This window comes from Nicotiana tomentosiformis, chromosome 12 (assembly GCF_000390325.3).
Source record: "Nicotiana tomentosiformis chromosome 12, ASM39032v3, whole genome shotgun sequence".
NCBI lineage: Eukaryota > Viridiplantae > Streptophyta > Magnoliopsida > Solanales > Solanaceae > Nicotiana > Nicotiana tomentosiformis.
In genome coordinates this window covers 65,868,833-65,888,374 of record NC_090823.1, presented here as the reverse complement: position 1 = coordinate 65,888,374, position 19,542 = coordinate 65,868,833, and the positions used below count along the sequence as shown (strand labels likewise).

Sequence of the window (19,542 nt, the reverse complement as noted above, 5' to 3'; positions counted from 1 at the left end):
TGTCATGTCCCAAACCGATGGGCCGCGACGGGTACCCTGTACCTTACTCAACCGAGTACCAATGTAACATATCTTTTCGTATCATACTATTATAGAAAAATGAGATAGAAAGGCTGCCGTGAGATAACTAGAATAAAACATGAGGGAATACTCAACGTTTGACGACCCAACATGTAATACAAACTTATACATATGACATACGGACCTATAAGACCAAAATGATCACTCGTATACTGAACATATGCCGACTGTCACGACCCAAAACGATGGGCCACGACGAGTGCCCGAGTCCTACCTGTCGAACACCCTTAAGCATGCGACTAAGATATAAACATGAATAACATCTGCTGCATTACGAGAATAACATGCGTGAGGAAAACCTGTCCAAAAGACATATATACATATATGTGCGGAATACATAGGGCGCGCCGACAAGGCTGCTATAGACAACCATATATCCAAAATTGGAAGCCAGCAAGGCCACATACTATACAACTATACATAACTGTCTACAGACCTCTAATAGAAATACAACTGTACAAAGACGGGACTGAGCCACGTCATACCCATATATGTATACAAGCATATCATACCAAAATCAAAAGCAGCTCTGGATCAAGTGGAGCACGCCAACTCTCGCTGATCAAGGATCCTAAGAAGGGGGACCGTCAGCTTGCCTACCTGCACCTGCGAGCATGAAACGCAGGCCCTGGGAAATAGGGCGTCAGTACGAATAATGTACTGATTATGTAAGGCATGAAAATCAGTACATAAAAAACATAGATAAAACATGGAATAAAGAAATCCACCTGTAAGTCTGAATAACTTTGTAAATTCTGCAACATTTATAATGTCATGCACGTGCGTATAAATGTCGTGTCATGCATAGGTATAGGTGTACATTACATCATCAAGCCTCTGAGGGCATTCCATTATATCGTCTCGGCCACTGTGGGCAACATCATCAACATATACCAACTGATCATGTGGTGGTGCATATATAACGCCGCAACCTTTTTCCATATCTCATATATATATATATATATATATATATATATATATATATATATATATATATATATATATATATACGCGTATATAACGTCATCTGGTCATGGGTCAATGTACATGTATAAATGAATGAAATGCATGAAAATATGTTAATAATCTGAATATTCCTTTCGGATAAACTTTATCAACTGCGTATTATTCTGAGACCCATGAACAAAAGATATAATAATATGTCACATGTGGAATCAAGAACACAGAGACCCCTAGTATTTCTATGAATAGAGTCGTTTATCAAAACTGTGCGTTTGCTCGTTTCTTCTGTATAATTTGGATCATGCCAAAAAGAAAGAAAGGATAGCCTTAACATACCTGGAGTAGGGAAAGTCCGTATGATATTCCTGGAACAGGTTGCACCGTACTTCTTTAGAACCGTAAAATTTCACGTTGCTATGGTGCTAATAATTCCTGTTGGAATTGTTTGGTTGCAAGAAGTTTTGAAAACTTATAGGAATTGATAACATTCTGATTGTAGGAATTTTGTACGAAATTTCATTGCTAACTTTGCAAAAGGGAAGTGTCTTGTTAGAATGATGTGTTTTGGTTACTAACATTGCTAACTAAGAAAATATTAGAAGGGAGGTGTCTTGTTAGAATGATGTGTTTTGGTTACTAACGTTGCTAACTAAGAAAATATTAGAAGGGAGGTGTCTTGTTACTAACACATTATCTTGCCACCTAATTACAAATGACTAAGAGTCATATTCTTAGGAAGTGGCTTGCTGCCACGTAGGGGTGGGGTGGGAATTTTAAATCTTTATCCACTAATTTATTAATTAATTAGGTAATATCCCGCTACCCGATAATTAACCAATTACCCGCATAATTAAGAATTATCTCAAATTACTTAAAAATTCTACTTATTTTTTAATATACCTTATACATCATACTATCGATGTCATATGGTACCTTGTATGGTACTAGTTCGTAAATATCGGGTATTATAGCTCGCACCGTATTTTATCCCAAATCGACAACCCTCAACGAAACTCATTTTCTTTAATTCGTGTATCCATTATCCTTCATGGCACTTACTTATCGCTTGTTATAAATAGCATAAATATGTTAACCTCAAGATAATCTCATCCCCGAGTCTATGTCGATTAACTGAAGACGAAACTTTAACATATGAAAATGCGAGATGTAACATCCTTCCCTCCTTAGAAACATTTGTCCTCGAATGTTCAACTTCTCGGGATCTATATAACTTTGGCAGAGTTGCCTTCGTAACAATACTACTACCAACTCTTCCTGTAGAACTCAATAATTCAACGCTATATGGGACCACATTCATCAATAACGACAATGGCCTTACACGACCAATGACAATAACTAACACAAGAATCCATACACGTACCTTAAGGTTGTGATGTCTCAGTCGGACCCTTCTCTGGAGGAGGAAATAAGTAGGGATATCTAGACTTCATGTCTTCCTCGGCCTCCCAAGTCATTTCTTCCACATTATTGTTTCTCCAAAGTACTTTTACCGAAGCTACATCTTTGGTTCTCAATCTCTGAACCTGTTTGTCTAATATAGCAATGGGAGTTTCTTCATATGATAGCTGCTCTGTGACCTGAATGTCGTCAACTGACACGATTCTGGAAGGATCTCCGATACATTTACGGAGCATAGACACATGAAAGACTGGATGTACAGATTCCAAGTCCGAAGGCAAGTCCAACTCATATGCTACCTGGCCTACCTTGCGTATGACCCTATATGGTCCAATGTACCGAGGGCTAAGTTTTCCTTTCTTGCCGAACCTCATGACACCTTTCATCGGTGATACCTTTAGGAATACCCAATCATCAATCTGAAACTCCAAGTCTCGCCGTCGATTATCCGCATAAGACTTCTGACGGCTTTGAGTTGCTAATAACCTTTCTTGTATAAGCTTAATTTTCTCGATTGCCTGTTGTACCAATTCTGGTCCTACTAACGTAATTTCCCCAACATCAAACCACCCTATAGGCGACCTACACTTACGTGTGTAAAGAGCTTTGTATGGAGCCATCTGAATACTGGAATGGTAGCCATTATTAAATGTGAACTCAATAAGCGGCAGATGATCATCCCAGCTACCCTTGAAGTCTATCACACAAGCTCGTAACATATCCTCAAGTGTCTGAATAGTACGCTCAGCGTGCCCATCTGTCTAGGGATGAAATATTGTACTAAGATTTACTTGAGTCCCCAATCCTTTTTGGAAGAACCTCCAGAAGTTAGCTGTAAATTGAGCTCCTCTATCCGAGATAATAGATACAGAGACACCATGCAGTCGTACTATCTCCTTAATATAAAGCCTTGCATAATGCTCTGCGGAATATGTAGTCCTAACGGGCAGAAAATGGGCTGATTTTGTAAGCCTATCAACAATCACCCATATAGAATCGAACTTACGCTGGGTACGAGGTAAGACTACGATGAAATCCATATTAATTACTTCACATTTCCAAGTCGGAATCTCCATAGCCTGCAATAATCCACCGGGCTTTTGATGCTCAATCTTAACTTGCTGAAAGTTAGGGCACTGAGCAACAAACTCCGCTATATCCCTTTTCATTCCGTCCCACCAATATACCTCATTGATATCATGATACATATTTGTTGCTTGCTCCTGGATGGATAGAATAACGAGAATAGTGAGTTTCTCCCATAACCTCCCGACGCAGCCCTCCAACATTAGGGACATATAATCGTCCTCGATATCTGAGGACCCCATCTTTTGTAATTTCAAATGGTGTCTTCTCCTTCTGAGGGGTGGTATCCCTATAATGAAATAACACAGGATCCTCGTACTGGCATTCCTTCACTTCAGTTACTAACGAGGATGTTGCCGTATCCTGAATAGTAATTCCAATATCACCTGAGTCCAGTAATCGAACTACAAGACTAGCTAGCTAATGAATCTCATGGGCTATTCCCCTCTTCTCTGGCTATAAATATGATAGGCTACCCATAGATCTACGGCTGAGGGCATCGGCTACCACGTTCGCCTTCCCCGGATGGTATAAAATATCAATGTCATAATCTTTAAGTAGCTCCAACCACCTCCTTTGACATAAATTCAATTCCTTTTGCTTGAAGATATACTGGAGGCTCTTATGATCCGTATAGATATCAACATGAATGCTATACAAGTAGTGCCTCCACATATTTAGTGCATGAATCACTGTGGCTAACTCTAAATCGTGAGTCGGGTAATTCTTCTCGTGCTTTCTCAGTTGTCTAGAAGCATAAGCTACAACCTTACCATGCTGCATCAGTACACAACCCAACCCAACGCTCTAGGCGTCACAATAGGTAACATACGCATCGGTCCCTTCTGGGAGCGTTAGAACCGGTGCAGAAGTCAATATTTCCTTCAATGCCTGGAAACTCCATTTGCAAGCATCAGTTCATTGAAACTTTGCTCCCTTCTAAGTCAACTTTATCAAAGGTGCTGAAAGGGAAGAAAATCCCATTACAAATCTCCTGTAATAACCTGCCAAATCGAGAAAGCTATGAACCTCCGTCGGTGTCGTGGGTCTAGGCCAAGTCTTTACTACCTCAATCTTTTGTGTATCAACCCAGATACCTTTACTCGAAATGATATGCCCAAGGAAAGCTACAGAGTTCAACCAGAATTCACATTTAGAGAATTTTGCATACAACTTCCCCTTTTGTAGAACTCTGAGCACAGTACGCAAATGATCTGCATGCTCAGTCTCTGAACTAGAATACACCAATATATCGTCAATAAATACAATTACGAACAGATCTAAAAAGGGCCTGAACACACAGTTCATCAAATCCATGAATACTGCTGGGGCATAAGTCAAACCAAACGACATAACACGAAACTCAAAGTGCCCGTATCTGGGTCCTGAATGCTGTCTTCGGAATATCTTCCTCCTTAACCCTTACCTGATGGGACCCGGACCTCAAGTCTATCTTTGAAAAACACTTGGCACCTTGCAACTGATCAAATAAATCATCAATCCTCGGGAGCGGGTACTTATTCTTGATCGTCACCTTATTCAACTGTCTATAATCAATACACATCCGTAAGGAACCATCTTTCTTCCTCACAAATAACACAGGTGCTCCTCACGGTGATGTACTAGGTCTAATAAAGCCTTTTTCAAGCAAGTCCTTTAGTTGTTCCTTCAACTCTTTCAGCTCTACGGGGGCCATTCTATAGGGAGGAATAGATATTGGATGAGTATCCGGTAGTAGGTCAATAGCAAACTCAATTTCTCGCTCTGGCGAAAGACCCGGAAGTTCATCAGGAAAAACATCGGGAAACTCATTAACCACAGGGATGGACTGAATGGTTGGTGACCACATCCTGAACCCGAACTAAGTGATAAATGTAGCCCTTTCTGATCATCTTCCTTGCCTTGAGATAGGAAATAAATCTACCTCTCGGCGACGCCGTATTACCTTTCCACTCCAAAACGGGCTCCCTTGGAAATTGAAATCGGACTATCTTTGATCTACAATCAACGTTGTCATGACAAGAAGCCAACCAATCCATACCCATTATAACATCAAATTCTACCATATCTAACTCGATTAGGTCCGCTACGGTAGATCGACTATGAACCACTATTATACAACCCATATATACTCAGCTTAGCTACCACTGAGTCCCCGACAGTTGTAGATACCTCAAAAGGTTTAACCAATTTAGGCTTTATTCCAAACTTACTAGCAACCAATGGAGTAACATATGATAAGGTGGAACCTGGGTTAATCAGTGCATATACATCATATGAGAAGACTGATAATATACCTGTAACAACATAAGGCGATGACTCTAGATCCTGTCATCCTGCCAACGCATAAATGTGGTTCTGAGGACCGCTCGAGCTAGATGCTCCGCCTCTGCCTCTACCACGACTCATTGGTGCTTGTGAACCTTGCCCAGGGGGCGTACTGATAATGACAAACCAGCTACAGATCTCGCTGGCTGAGCTATGCTTGCATCACCTCTCGTCGGACAATCCCTCATAACGTGGCCCGGATAACCACAAGTATAACAAACACCTAACCCCATACGGCACTGCCCGGCATGCTACTTACCACATTGAGCACATCGTGGCAAGGGCAGCCTCATCTGACTTGACTCACCCCTATACTGAGAACTTGAGGCCATGAAATTCTGACCAGACCTTGAATATGTGGAACGATCAAATCTCTTACCGCCAAACTGAGGGGGCACGCTAGCCGATGGCTGGGCTGGATACCTCGGGTATTGTGGTCACTAACCACCTTGAAACTCACCAGAAGGACCTGAAGACCTCGCTCTCTTATTCTGGGCCCTATCATGCTCATGATCCATCCTTTGCTTCTGCTTACGCTCCTCTACACCCTGAACGTATGCCTGAATACGAGAAATATCCATGTCTGGCTAAAGTGAGACAGACATACAATTGTTAAGCAAGTGCGGTTCTAACCCCAAGGTTGGTGAACCCGATCCTCCATCTTAGATACAATAGTGGGAGCATACCTAGCCAACGAATCAAACTGAAGACTGTATTCTTGAACACGCATGTTACCCTACCAAAGGGTCAAAAACCTATCAATTTTGGCCCGTCTAAGCTCTGGTGGCAGATAATGACAAAGAAAAGCTTCTGTAAACTCCTGCCATACTGCTAGAGAGGCATCATCACCTCTGGACAATTCCTAAGACTCGTACCAATTAACTGCAACATCTTGGAGTCTATAGGAAGCTAGCTCAACTGACTCAGTCGCAGTGGCCTTCATTACCCTCAACGTCCTCTACATTCTATCAATAAATACCTAAGGGTCCTCGTTTGGATCTGCCCCCGTGAATACCGGAGGGTCTAAATTAATAAAATCACGAACCCTCGCACTGACGGACCTATCTGCATGACCAATACCTACTTCCAGGTGTCGAGCTTGTGCGGCTACTAATCGAGTTATTAACTGAATAGCATCCCTCATCTCCTGACCCGGTGCATCCGGTTGAGGGGCTGAACGTCCATGAGCGGGCGCTGGAGTTGGTGCCCCTCGGAGCTCTCCTGGAGAGGGCGAGGTATGTGAAGTCTGAGATGGAATCTCACTATGAGACTCTCTCCGAGCCCTGATCACTCGTGGCGCTCGACAAGTAATATCACCAGCCACGGACTTTCCCTTCTGGGTGGCTGTAGTCTTTGGAGACATCACTGAAAATATAACATATCGTTAGGAACATATCATCGGGGTAAGTGATTCTAACTGGGATTTGGTTAATATACATGAATATATCATTGTTTTCATCATTTAATTAGTATTTTAAGATGGAAATTTAGGGAAAATTATAGGAATTTCATAAAACGAATTTTTGGGATTTGAATATCGATTAGGAGTCGGATTGGAGTGAAACTAGGTGGTTGGACTCGTAATTGAATGGGTTGTCGGACTTTGTGAGTTTCGTCGGATTTTGAGACGTGGGCCCCACTGCCGACTTTTCGAGCGGAGTTGGAAATTTTTATAAATTGTTAAATTGTAAGTATTGGAGTAAATTGTGATTAATTTGCACGTTGTTTGAATAGATACAAATCATTTGGCTTGAGTTGAGGAGATAGGAAGGCGTATGGAGGTTGATATGCGCGGAATGGAATTTCTGGAGTATTGCTTATCTTACTCGGCATTGGATTCGGCTTGTTCGAGGTAAGTAACATTTCTAAACATTGTTCCGAGGGTATAAATTCCTGAATTATGTGTTATGTGGATTGTATGAAGGTGATGCACATGCTAGGTGATGGGCGTGTGGGCGTGCACCATAGAAATTGTGACTTAAATAAATTTTGTGGAGTTGTAAAATTAAAGAATCATTTTATTACCCGAATATTCTCCACGTGTTAGAGAAATTGAGCCGAGGCTCGTATTAAAGATCATGTTTAGGCTACGTGCCGATATTTTGGGACCCATATGGTCGTGTTGTTGTTGAACTAATTATTTAAAATGTACATTTCATACTCAGTCATATTCATCCATTGTGAGGATATTTATGGGATCGAGCTGCGCGCCACATCAGGCCATATTGGCTTTATATTTATTATTATATGAATCGAGGCTACCCGCCTGCAGCAGTCCATATCGGTTTTATTATTATATGGATCGGGGTTGCCTACCTGCAGCAGGCCATATCGGCTTTATTATTATATGGATCGTGGTTGGCTGACTGCAACAGGCCATATCGGCTTTATTATTATATGGATCGGGGCTTCCCGCCTACAGCAATCCATATCTGCTTTATATCACGCTTGGGCTGAAGGAGCCCCTCCGGAGTCTGCACCCCCCACAATGAGCGTACATGATTTATATTCGAGATGGACTTCCCAGGGAATGGACTTGCCTTATTTATATATATTTGGGATGTACTTCCCAGGGTATGGACTTGCCTTATTTATTTATAATTGTGATGAATTTCCCTGGACATGAATCTTGTCCGGGTCATTTACATTTGGGGATAAATTTACCCTGGGCTGGATTAGCCTTATACAGTACTGAGTGACCGACTGTCAGTCGATGTGTACATATATATGGAATGGATCTTCCCTGGGCTGGATTGGCCGTATACAGTACTGAGTGATTGAGTATTTTGAGATTTGAGTATACGAGGTTTCCACTGAAGTGCATCACATATAGTATGTACATTTGCATGTAGATGTAAATATGTCAAATTCCTCATATCAGTCAGAATTGAGCTATTTTATTTGCACTGAGCTTAACTGTTGTACGTGAAAGCATGCCTACATTTATGTACTGTTATTTTTATATTGGACTATACCTGTTGAGCTCGTCACTACTTTCAGCCCAAAGGTTAGTCTTGTTACTTATTGAGTACATGGGGTCGGTTGTACTCTTCCTACACTTCTACACCTTGTGTGCAGATTTCAGATGTTGATGTAGCTGCATACGGCGAGAGCTGGATCTGAAGATGTACCTGCGTTCCAGTCATTGCTACCTCTTGTTCATGGTAGTTTGAGAATTTTCAATTTGTTCATGTATATTTCATACACATGACGTACTTTTATTTCACACCAGCTTTGTAATTTCTAATCTTAGAAGCTCATGATTGGTACTACCAGTCCTTGGGGAGTGTATTAGAGTCAGTTAAAAATTAATTGAATCGGATTGTGTTTATGCGGGTGAGATTAGGTGCCATCACGGCTAGTTGGATTTTGGGTCGTGACAGCAGGTGCGTCGGTTGAAGAGCAGAAGAGGTTATAGAGGTTCCAGAAGTATCATTCTCCTCATTTTAGTGGCGGGGATTTTGAGGATGCGCATGGTTTCTTGGATTAATGTCACTGCATTCTTCGTACTATGGGCTGGGTGGAGTCGCGGGGCCGAACGTACTACCTTTTAGTTAACGGGACCGGCATATAAATGGTGGAAGACTTATGAGGCGAGTAGGCTAGCTGGCGCAGCACCACTTACTTGGTCCTAGTTCTCTGGTCTTTTCTTGAGGGAGTTTATTCCACAAATCTGCAGGGACGAGTTGCTTATCCAGTTTGAGCAGTTACGCCAAGGGAGTATGACTATGTCTGAGTATACTCTGAGGTTTATAGAGTTATGTCATCATGCACCTGATTTGCTTTCCACTATTAGAGAGAGAGAGTGTAGATTTATTGAGGGACTCACATACAGCCTCAGATTTGGGATGGCACAGGAGTTGGAGACTGAGACTCCATTCATCAGGTTATGGATTTTGCTAGGAGGTTGGAACGTATCCGCGGGCTGGAGAGGGAGGATAGGGAGGCTAAGAAGCCTCGTGGATCTAGAGGATTTACTGCTTTCTATTTTGCGGCCAAGACCCGCCATAGTAGAGGTTTTGCCAGTCGACCAGTTCTGCCCGCACTTCAGGTCTCATATGATGCTCCAACTAGCCATGGATTTCAGAGAACTTGTACCGGGTAGCCATCCTTTAGTGCACCTTCTGTACGAGGTTTTTAAAGTGATTACTTCAGTCATCCCGGGAAGACTCAGATCCAGCAACCACATCGGCAAAGAGGTTGTTTTGAGTGTGGGGATACAAGGAACTTGGTGAGATATTGTCCCAGACTCTAAACGACTGTACCTCAGCAGGGTACTCAGACTATGGTTTTCGCTCCAGTTGCTACTCCACCTGCACAGTCAGCTATAGGTGGAGGACATATAGCTAGAGGACTACCTAAAAGGGGAGGCCAGGCCCATTGTTATTCTTTCCCTGATAGGACTGAGGCAGTTGCATAGATTCTTTTATTACAGGTATTGTTCCGGACTATCATAGAGATGTATCAATTTTATTTGATCCAGGTTCGATTTATTCGTATGTGTCATCCTACTTTGCTTCATATTTGGATATGTCTTGTGATTCTCTAGATACTCCTATTTATATGTCTATGCCCGTTGGAGACTCTATTGTGGTGGATTGTGTCAATCATTATTGTTTGGGCACTATTAGGGGTTATGAGACTAGGGTTGATCTTCTGTTACTTAATATGGTGGATCTTGGACAAGGATTAGTATGGCTAGGATTGAGATCTGTGCTAGATGGTGTCTACACTTGCGGTACTTCTATATCATTGTTGACTCAACATGGCAGTATCAGAGAGACGCAAGAAACGGCTTCGGATTCGTAGAAGGTCCCTTCAGAATGAGCATTTTGGAATGACTTACCTTCGGGTTTGGCAGTCTTCATTACTTGGTTAAGTTAGAGGGAAATCAGTTCTGAGGATTTGATTATGTGCAAATGGGTTCCGAAGATTTTGGAATAGTTTCGCCACGAATTGCGGTTGATGTACTCTACAGGCATGTGGAATTCATTACCTGTTGTGATTTTGTTCCACGTAATTGAGTTAGTGAAAGGTTTGCAGTTTATGGGATGTATATCCTACTTGTGATTCAGAGTTGAGAATGGGGTCCTCATTTTTTTATACGATAGCATGATAAAGTGGTGCACCGTATGGTATTGAGATTTCATAGGCAAGGTTGAAGTTCGCTTTTGAAAAAAAGGTCATGAGTTTTAGACGGTATGGGAGATTTCAGATGTTAGAGGATGTTAGTACAACCTTGTATCGCCTGAGAAGGGTGTGCGTGTTAGGAAACGCATTGTGTTTATAACTTGCGGATGCTTGACTCATATTATGATAATCGCCTAGATGTTGACTATTGATGTTCAGGTTTTGCTACATGGCGCAGAGGATTATGTGAGTATTTTCTGTGAGATGATTGTATATGAGTGATTGTCAGTTACTGAGTGGTGAAGTTGGGATCGAATATGGAGATTCATATATTCTTGAGGTTTAGAGGCTAGATGTTTTCATAGGGAGACTATTCCTTGCTTGTGGACTGTGAAGATATGTTAAGGGTTAGACAGCTAATGGGGTGTGTTATGGATAGGTTACTATAGACTTTTGGAAGGTTGTTTACCTATTTTAGGATGATCCGGATTGATTTGGGGGCCCATTAGTAGGCCTAATGAGAATGTGTATCCGACATCGAATCGGGTTGCTCACTCTTGCGCATCAGTTAATTTGGGTGTATCATCGAGCGGAAAGGATGTTATTTGTATCTTAATTTGTTTCATATGTTTCTTTCTTATGCTATGACAGGTTTGTGAGACTACGTGGCTATTCACATGTATGGTGCGGCTCTGTCCATTCTTGGTGGCGAGATTTGGAGCGAGGTGGCTCTTGGAATGTTGAGTTGCTTATGGCACCTTTGTCATGCTTTCCCCATTGGTAGTATATTGTGCTATCTATTTCTCTATGGTTATGGTCATGAGTTTCGCGTGTTTTCTTTTGATAAACATGTGGTTGTTGATTGTGAGCATTATGGCTCGATGGATATTTTGTGTGGATAGGTATGTTTGGACCGGGCTACGTGCTGCAGTAGGGTTATGTTAGGATGAGATTCTTTGTGGTTATTTTGCGTGTTTTGCTTCTCCCTTGTGGGATGGATTCATAGTATGGTACCATTGGGGGTTGTACCTGTTGGACTTGCTGGATAGTCCTCTCATTTGGTTTTTTTTCCATCTTCAGTTATATTCGAGTTGTTGCTTGTTGGGTACGGATTGCGTCGTATGTGACTAGGTGGCATTTTGTTACACCCATGTTTCCGTACGTAAGGTACGTCGTAAGTCAATTAATGTAAGCTCAAAAATGAGATCATCTTTGAAAGTACATAAAGTAAGTTAATCATGTTACCTTGGAGGTTACAAATATTTATGATCATGAACTGCAAGTACCAAGAGGGTTGGAAGGTTTAGAAGCTAAATGAATCGAAGAAAATAAGTTTCGTCGGAAGTCGGCAAGTTGGGAATATTATAACATGTACATTTGGGGTGATTGTAACACTCCAAAAAATTTCAAAGTTCTTAAGTATAAAAACCCCAATTTTTTGGCAGAAAGTGCGTTTATGCGGTCCATTATGCGACCGCATAATCACTCTACGGGCCGCATAATGGCCGCAAAAGTGAGCAGGCGAGGGCCATTCTGGAAGCAGCTATGCGGTCGACTATGCGACTGCATAACTGTTATGCGGTGCATTATGCGACCGCATAACAGTTATGCGGACCGCATAGTGACCGCATACACAGACAGTTCTTTTGGCTATTTTGTAAATAATTATGCGACCGATATGCAGTCCGCATATGCGATCACATACCTTGTCCCGGAGCTCCATTTTTGGGTTTTTAAAACCCGACCTTATTTCGTTAAATACACTCTTTAGGCCATTTTTGAGCTATAATCTGATATTTTAGAGCGAGAGAGAGTGCCCTAGAGTGAGAAGGTGCTCCTCAATAATTTATTCTTCAATTCTTGCTCAAGTTTTGGAAGATTAAGAAGGGAAACTCACTAGGTCTTCATCCTAGAGGTAAGATTCTACACCCTAACCCTCAATTTCGAATTTTGTCTAGAAATGGGTAATTAGCAAGGAAATTGTTGGGCATGAGAGTTGTTTATTTTACATGCATGTGATATCAAGGGGTGTAGGAAGATTGTTGAACTAAGCATGGTAAAGATTGGGTTGTGGGATGATGGAATCCTCCATAAAAGGGCCTTGAAACCTTATACACACCTAGTGTTTGATAAAATGCCCAAATAAGCTAGAACTATGATCATCTTCCTAATTTTGGTGCAATTTGTATATTTCTAAAATAGATTGAAGTTGCTAAGAATTCCGGAACATTTAGAGTGTAAGGAAGCTCAAGTGAGGTATGTTGGCTAAACTCTTCTCTTAGAATTGAATCCCACGATATTCATATAAATTGTGTAAGTCCCGAGTGATTCATTATGAAACTGGCTATTCCGAGTAAGATTGGGTTGAAAGATATATGTTCAACAAGCATCCCAAATGCTTTATTCATGTTATGTTACCAATTGAGGATGTGTTAAAATATGGGTTGTGCATTAATAATGTTTCGACTTTAAGTCAAGTTCAAATGAAGGCTATTATGCCAAATTTTGTGAAATATCTCTATGTGCCTTAGACTCTAAATTGCTCACATGTGTACTACACACCTTGATTAGAATTGTATTTGTTGTTGATGAAAATAATGATATTTGAAATTGATAAGGTGAGCATGAAATACTGAACATGGCCAACGTGCCAAGAATGATCTTATAATTATGGCCAATAGTGCCAATGAAATGAAAAGATGTGAAAGTAATATGAAATGCGATGATTGATATAGAAAGGTTGATGTCTCAAATAAGACAGCCTAGCCGGTCGGGTCATGATCGGGCACCATGCCACACACATGGTGGTGATTGTGCTGGAAATTGTAATTGAAATTGTGATTGTGGTCGATGTCCCTAATGGATAGCCTAGCCGATCGGGTCGTGATCGGACTCCGTGTTAAAGACGGTGGTATTAATATTGAGAGAAATTGTGGTTGATATCTCTAATGAGATGGCCTAGCCGATCGGGTCGTAATCGGACTCTATGCTAAGAGTACGGTGGTACTGGTTTTGTGAATAATGGTATTGTGAATAATGGTATTGTGGACAATGGTATATCGATACAAAAAATCTCCCAATGTGAGATATGGAAATTAATTTGAACACTATCTTGATCCTAAATTGAGATTTGATGTTGATTAAGGCTTTTATTGATATTATGATAATCTTGTTTGTATTATTTATCATTCTATTGAGAGGGTGTTTAGTTATACATACTAGTGCTATTCGACGATACTAACGTCCCTTTTGCCGGGGGCGCTGCATCTCTAAATGGATGCAGGTAGTTTCACAACAGGAGATATTGATCAGTGATAGCAGTACACCTTCTTCCCAGCTGACTTAGTGAGCCCCACTTCATCCCGGGGTCATGTATCTTTTGTACTTTGTGTATTCGGCTTGAAGTATAGCCGGGGCCTTGTTGCCGGCATTATCATTGTACTCTTCTTTATCTATAGAGGCTCCGTAGACATAGTGTGGGTTGTGTATTGGTGCTGGGGAAAGACAAACTATGTTATGTAGTGGTTGTATTACTTGTCCATTTGAGACTTTAAAAATGATGAAACTATTGGAAATGAATTGGTATTGTATACATGAACACATTTTCGTCTAATTAATGAAAATATGTATTATCTCTATTCGTGGATGAGTTTGGGTAGAATGAAATCTAACAGGCTTGCTCGGTCGTGTTCACTCGGTTGGGCACCGATCGCGCTCCTCGGTTTTGGGGCGTGACAGTGATACTAGGGTGCTTAATATGATAATGAGGTTATGTTATGAGTTATTTTAGTCATATGATAGTCGTGTGTTATTTTTTGAAGTCAAGCGAGTTGTGGAACAAAAGTTGGCAAAGGTCATCACAAGTTACATTCATAAATATGCTGAAAGTCATGTCAAATATAGCAGAGCTTTTCTCCCAATATACTTGGAAATCCACCTATCAAATTGAAGATGTACGAGTCTAGTTTCTAACGCATTAAACCGTTCATCGATATGACATCGGAGTATAGCGATATTCGAGTTTTCGCGAGACCGCACAAGCAGCTCCCAATGGGACACACTTAGGCGATGGACGACCCTTGAACATTTTAAAAGGGTTGGACGACTCATTTTTGGTCATTTTCGACCAAGGACAGTTCCCAAACTCTCTCAACACCTCTCTAGCAGTTCTCTAAGGTTCCAAGTTGAATCCAAGGTGGTTTTACCTAGACCTAACCTCAAAAGTTAGCCTGAGTGAAGAAGAGAGTCTTTATGGTGTTGTGATGCCATTAAGGGTGCTTGTAAGCTAAGTGAAGCTTTGGATATTGGTGACTGGCTTATATGGATATTGGTGACGGGATCACGCATGGGTATATGTATGGTGAGTTTATACAATGATTTGATGTCTTTGGAACAACTCCTGGCACGTTCGAGGACGAACGTTTGTTTAAAAGAGAGAGAACGTAATGACCGGACTGGTCGTTTCGAGCTTTGGTATTTCGTTCAGCAGTTTGAGGTCTTGAATATCTTTATATGAGGTATTAATACTTGCATACGTGGTTGGTTTGGTTTCGGGAAGATTTCAGAGTGATTTGGAACACTTAGTTCTTAACTTGGAAGCTTAAGTTGGAAGTGTTGACCAAGTTTGACTTTTGCGTAATTGACCGTGCATCGAAGTTTGATGGTTTCGTGAAGTCCGGATAATTACTTTGGACTTAGACGTATACTCGGATTTGATTTCTAGTGTTCCTAGATGATTTTGAGGCTAATTTTCGAAAGTTAGAAGTTTGATGGCTTGGAGAGTTGATAGGTTTGACCCATAGTTGACTTTGTGATTATCGATATCCGTTTGGGATTTCAAGCCTTGGAATAGGTTTGTATGGTAATTTATGACTTGTGTTGTAAATTTTGAGGTCATTCCGAGTTGGTTAGGCATGTTCAGCGTAATTTTGGAATTCAGGAATTTGAAATAGTTCATTAAGCTTGAATTGGTGTGCGCTTCGTGGTTTTGATATTATTTTATGTGATTTGAGGACTCGAGTAGGTCCATGCTATGTTTAGGAATTGGTTGGTATGATTAGACGGGGTCCCGGGGTCCTCGGGTGTAATTCGGATGGGTTTCAAACCATTTCCCCTTTGTTTTGAATCAGTTGTCTTCTGGTGTTCTGGTGTTAATCGTGATCGCAGAAGGGTTATCACGATCGCGTAGTGTGTTTGGTGGCTATCACCCTTATGTTCTTCGCGTTCGCGTTGTTGAGGTCACAATTGCGGTCACTACGGAGCTGAAGCTTCGCGTTTGCGATTGTTAGTCGCTATCGCGTAGGGATTATGTCAGGCATGGGAAGTCAGGTGGTTTGTTCTTCGTGTTCGCGTGTAGGTGTCGCGTTCACATTATCTTAGGTGATTGATGAATTGCGATCGCGTCCATATAGTCACGTCAACGTAGTGTCTTTTGAGGCTTTCACGCCTCCTTTTTCCCGATGGATAGGGAGTTTTTCCAATTAAAGTAACATTATTCGAAATGAGATTATTTATTTAATTCAGAGTCACCATTTGGAAAAATTATGATGGTGTCCCAAGTCACCGGTTTATTTTAAAATCCCAAATCGAGAAAATTGACTCTATTTATGGTCCGCGAATACAGAAGATCGGGTAAGGAATTCTGTTAACCCAGGAGAAGGTGTGAGGTACTCCCGAGTTCCGTGGTTTTAGCACGGTCGCTTAACAATTAATACGTGGCGTAAATATCTGAATTATTACATGTTTTAGAACCTTTTGTGCATTACCGCTTTTAATTATTTTAAACAATTATGGAGTTTATTTAAACCAGTCGCGGTATCGCACACTTATTATTTTTGTACACATCGCAAATCACGCCACGTGAAACGCACCCGTGATTCACAACATGTTTATTTTAATTATTATTTAAAGTTGTGGTCGAGTCGCGTGAAACGCGCACTCGAATTGGGATTTACGTATCGTGATCATGCCACAGGAACTGTACCCATGGCCACGATGATTTATTATTAATTGCGCCTAAAGCAAACTACGATGTTTAAAGGTTAATATTCTAAACTAACTTTGAGATTATTTGTGAGGCTAAGTTATGGAAGATTATTGTGGGAGAGGTGATGTGAATTAATTAACACAAAATTATAAAAAATGCTAAAAATTAGAGTTAATGTTGCGACTCCATAATTTATTCTATAAAGCTTATGAACGTGACTAATTAGAAGAATAAGGCATGAAAAATATTTTAAGCTTAAAACTCTCTTAATTTCTAGCTAACAAATTGACATGCCACTTGAAACCAAATGGCCAGAATCCTTACTAGCCATAAATCTCTTAGGCAAAATTAAACCCAAACCTCATCTTTAGTTTTAGCCCAATTCGATTTCCTTTCTTAAAAGACCAGTAACACCCAACATCCAGAATAATTCATGAATCTAACCTTTTGTTTTGAATGCTACTAATTTACAATTACTATTGAAATCAGATTCTATAATTCACGTTTTCCCCAGATCTGCTTTCCTCCCTCTCTCGTTTCTATTTTTATTGTTTGTTTCTTCCTAGATCTACACCTTTCACGGTATTCATCCTTGTTTTCCACATGCTTTCACCCAAATTAAAATCAAATACAAGGAATTTGAGAACTGACCTAGATGAACAGTGAAATCACTAACAGATTGGCCAAATAAAGGCGAAATTCAAACCAAACAGAGCTCAGTACGGTTGCAGCAACAAACGGCGACTCTAATAGCTTAAATATCCTTCGAACTCCCAGAATATATATATACCAGATGAATAGAGATTGAAGTAATTCTGAATTCCCCTCTTTTGTTGTTTTGTTTTCCATTTTCATGAAGCTTTTGTTTTAGAATTTGAGATGCAATTTTCGAATCTAGAATTTTTATTTATTTTTTAGATTTTTGTATAAGTAAAAGGGATAGTGAGGTGGGAGATGAGTGAATAACAAGAGAGAATGATGGTGTGTAGATGCAGATGAGAGAGTGAGAGATCAGAGAACGTGTTGGGGTTTTTGGAATTGAAAGGCAGCTAGGATTTTTTTTTTCTAGGAGGGGGTCCGTTCTCTTTTGAGAATAGGGAATGGGTCGTTTTTAGTGAGTGAGGGGGAGGAAACGACGTAGTTTTTCTGTTAAACTACGTCGTTTGATGGCCTGGGAGGAAGGGTTATTGGACCGGGTCATGGGATTGGGCTGAGGTGCAGAAGGGGCGAGCTAGGAATGGATATTGGGCTATTTGCTGGTGAAATTCACCTGGGCCACTGGAAATTAACCCAATTTCGGGCAGCCCTCTTTCCCTCTTTGTTAAAATTCACATTTTGGCCAATTAAGCAAATAAATTTTATTTTAATCATGCTTTTAACCTATGATTAATTACTAAAAGCAATTAACACCCTAAATGAAAGATAAAATATTTTTTTTGATGGTTTTTATGATTTAAAACATTTCTAAATATGCATGAACAATGCGAATAAATGCAAAACAAATAAAAGAAAAACTCCTAAAAATTAAAAAAAAAACAATTAAAATTATTTTTGGACTAGTTTTAGGAGTAATTTCCTATTTGGGGCAAAAATTAGGTGTTCACAGCTACCCCCTTTGCTCGAGAATATGAAGAATTTTCGGGCAAAGATAAAGTGAGCAATTATGAGCAATATTTGCCCGCCTGATACTCCATGGGAAGCGTTTTGAAAAGTTTGACCGAACCTTGCTTCCGAGGTTGCCTACATATCCTTGGCTATAAAGGAATCAGGTCAGTATAGTTCTGGAGGTTTTGGTAGCTGGGACTACTAAAGAGCTATGATTTCACTGTTGTTGCTGTTGTTGCCGCTTGCTGAACCCCTTATTACACCAAAATCAAAATGAAAATAAACTAAACAAGCCTATCAGCTATGAGTTATAAGATTCCTTTCTATAAGTCTTCTAAAACTTGATCTTGAGTCTTGAGTGGTTCTTCATGCAGACTCTGATATGAATCTTAATGCTTGCTAGCTGCAGGTGCTAGTTCATTCTTCTATGGCTTCTTATGACCAAAACGGGACATGCAATGCTCGTGACTTCAGACATGTCTTGAGCAGTCCACTTCCTTTCATCCGCTTCTGCATTTTGGATTTACTTCTTCTATATTTTGGATTTACTTCTTTTATTATTTTTCTTTATTTTGGATTAAGATTTCTTCTTTTGGTCATCTCAAACCCCATGCCTCGAGGTAAAACCTGCTCAGACACTAAAACAAATAAACAAATAAAATTTTTCTGCCCCAGTTTTAACTAGAAAAATTTTATGAGTTATTTGTAACAAAACTCTATTCTACTTCATTATTGAAAGAAATAAAAGGTCGGGATTGGTGTACCCTGGGAAAACATGATTCTCTTGGGAATGATGTACCCTGATTATCTAAATGGTGCCTCAACTGAGGATTGGTGTACCTTATGTTTGGGAAATGCGATGGGGAATAGTGTACCCTGATAATGGTAAAGAGACTAGAGATTGGAGACCCTATGTCTAAAACTAAAAATCAACTAGGGAGTGG

General features: G+C 40.4%; 1 long non-coding RNA gene across 1 annotated transcript; it reads right to left on the bottom strand.

Moving 5' to 3' along the window:
• Positions 1 to 366: 366 nt before the first annotated feature.
• On the bottom strand, positions 367 to 18,128 carry LOC138903509 (uncharacterized). The gene is made up of 2 exons (XR_011412691.1): positions 17,645 to 18,128; positions 367 to 709 (listed from the first exon to the last, which is right to left on the bottom strand). It is a non-coding gene; the product is annotated as an uncharacterized lncRNA (long non-coding RNA).
• Between the last annotated feature and the right edge of the window lie 1,414 nt (positions 18,129 to 19,542).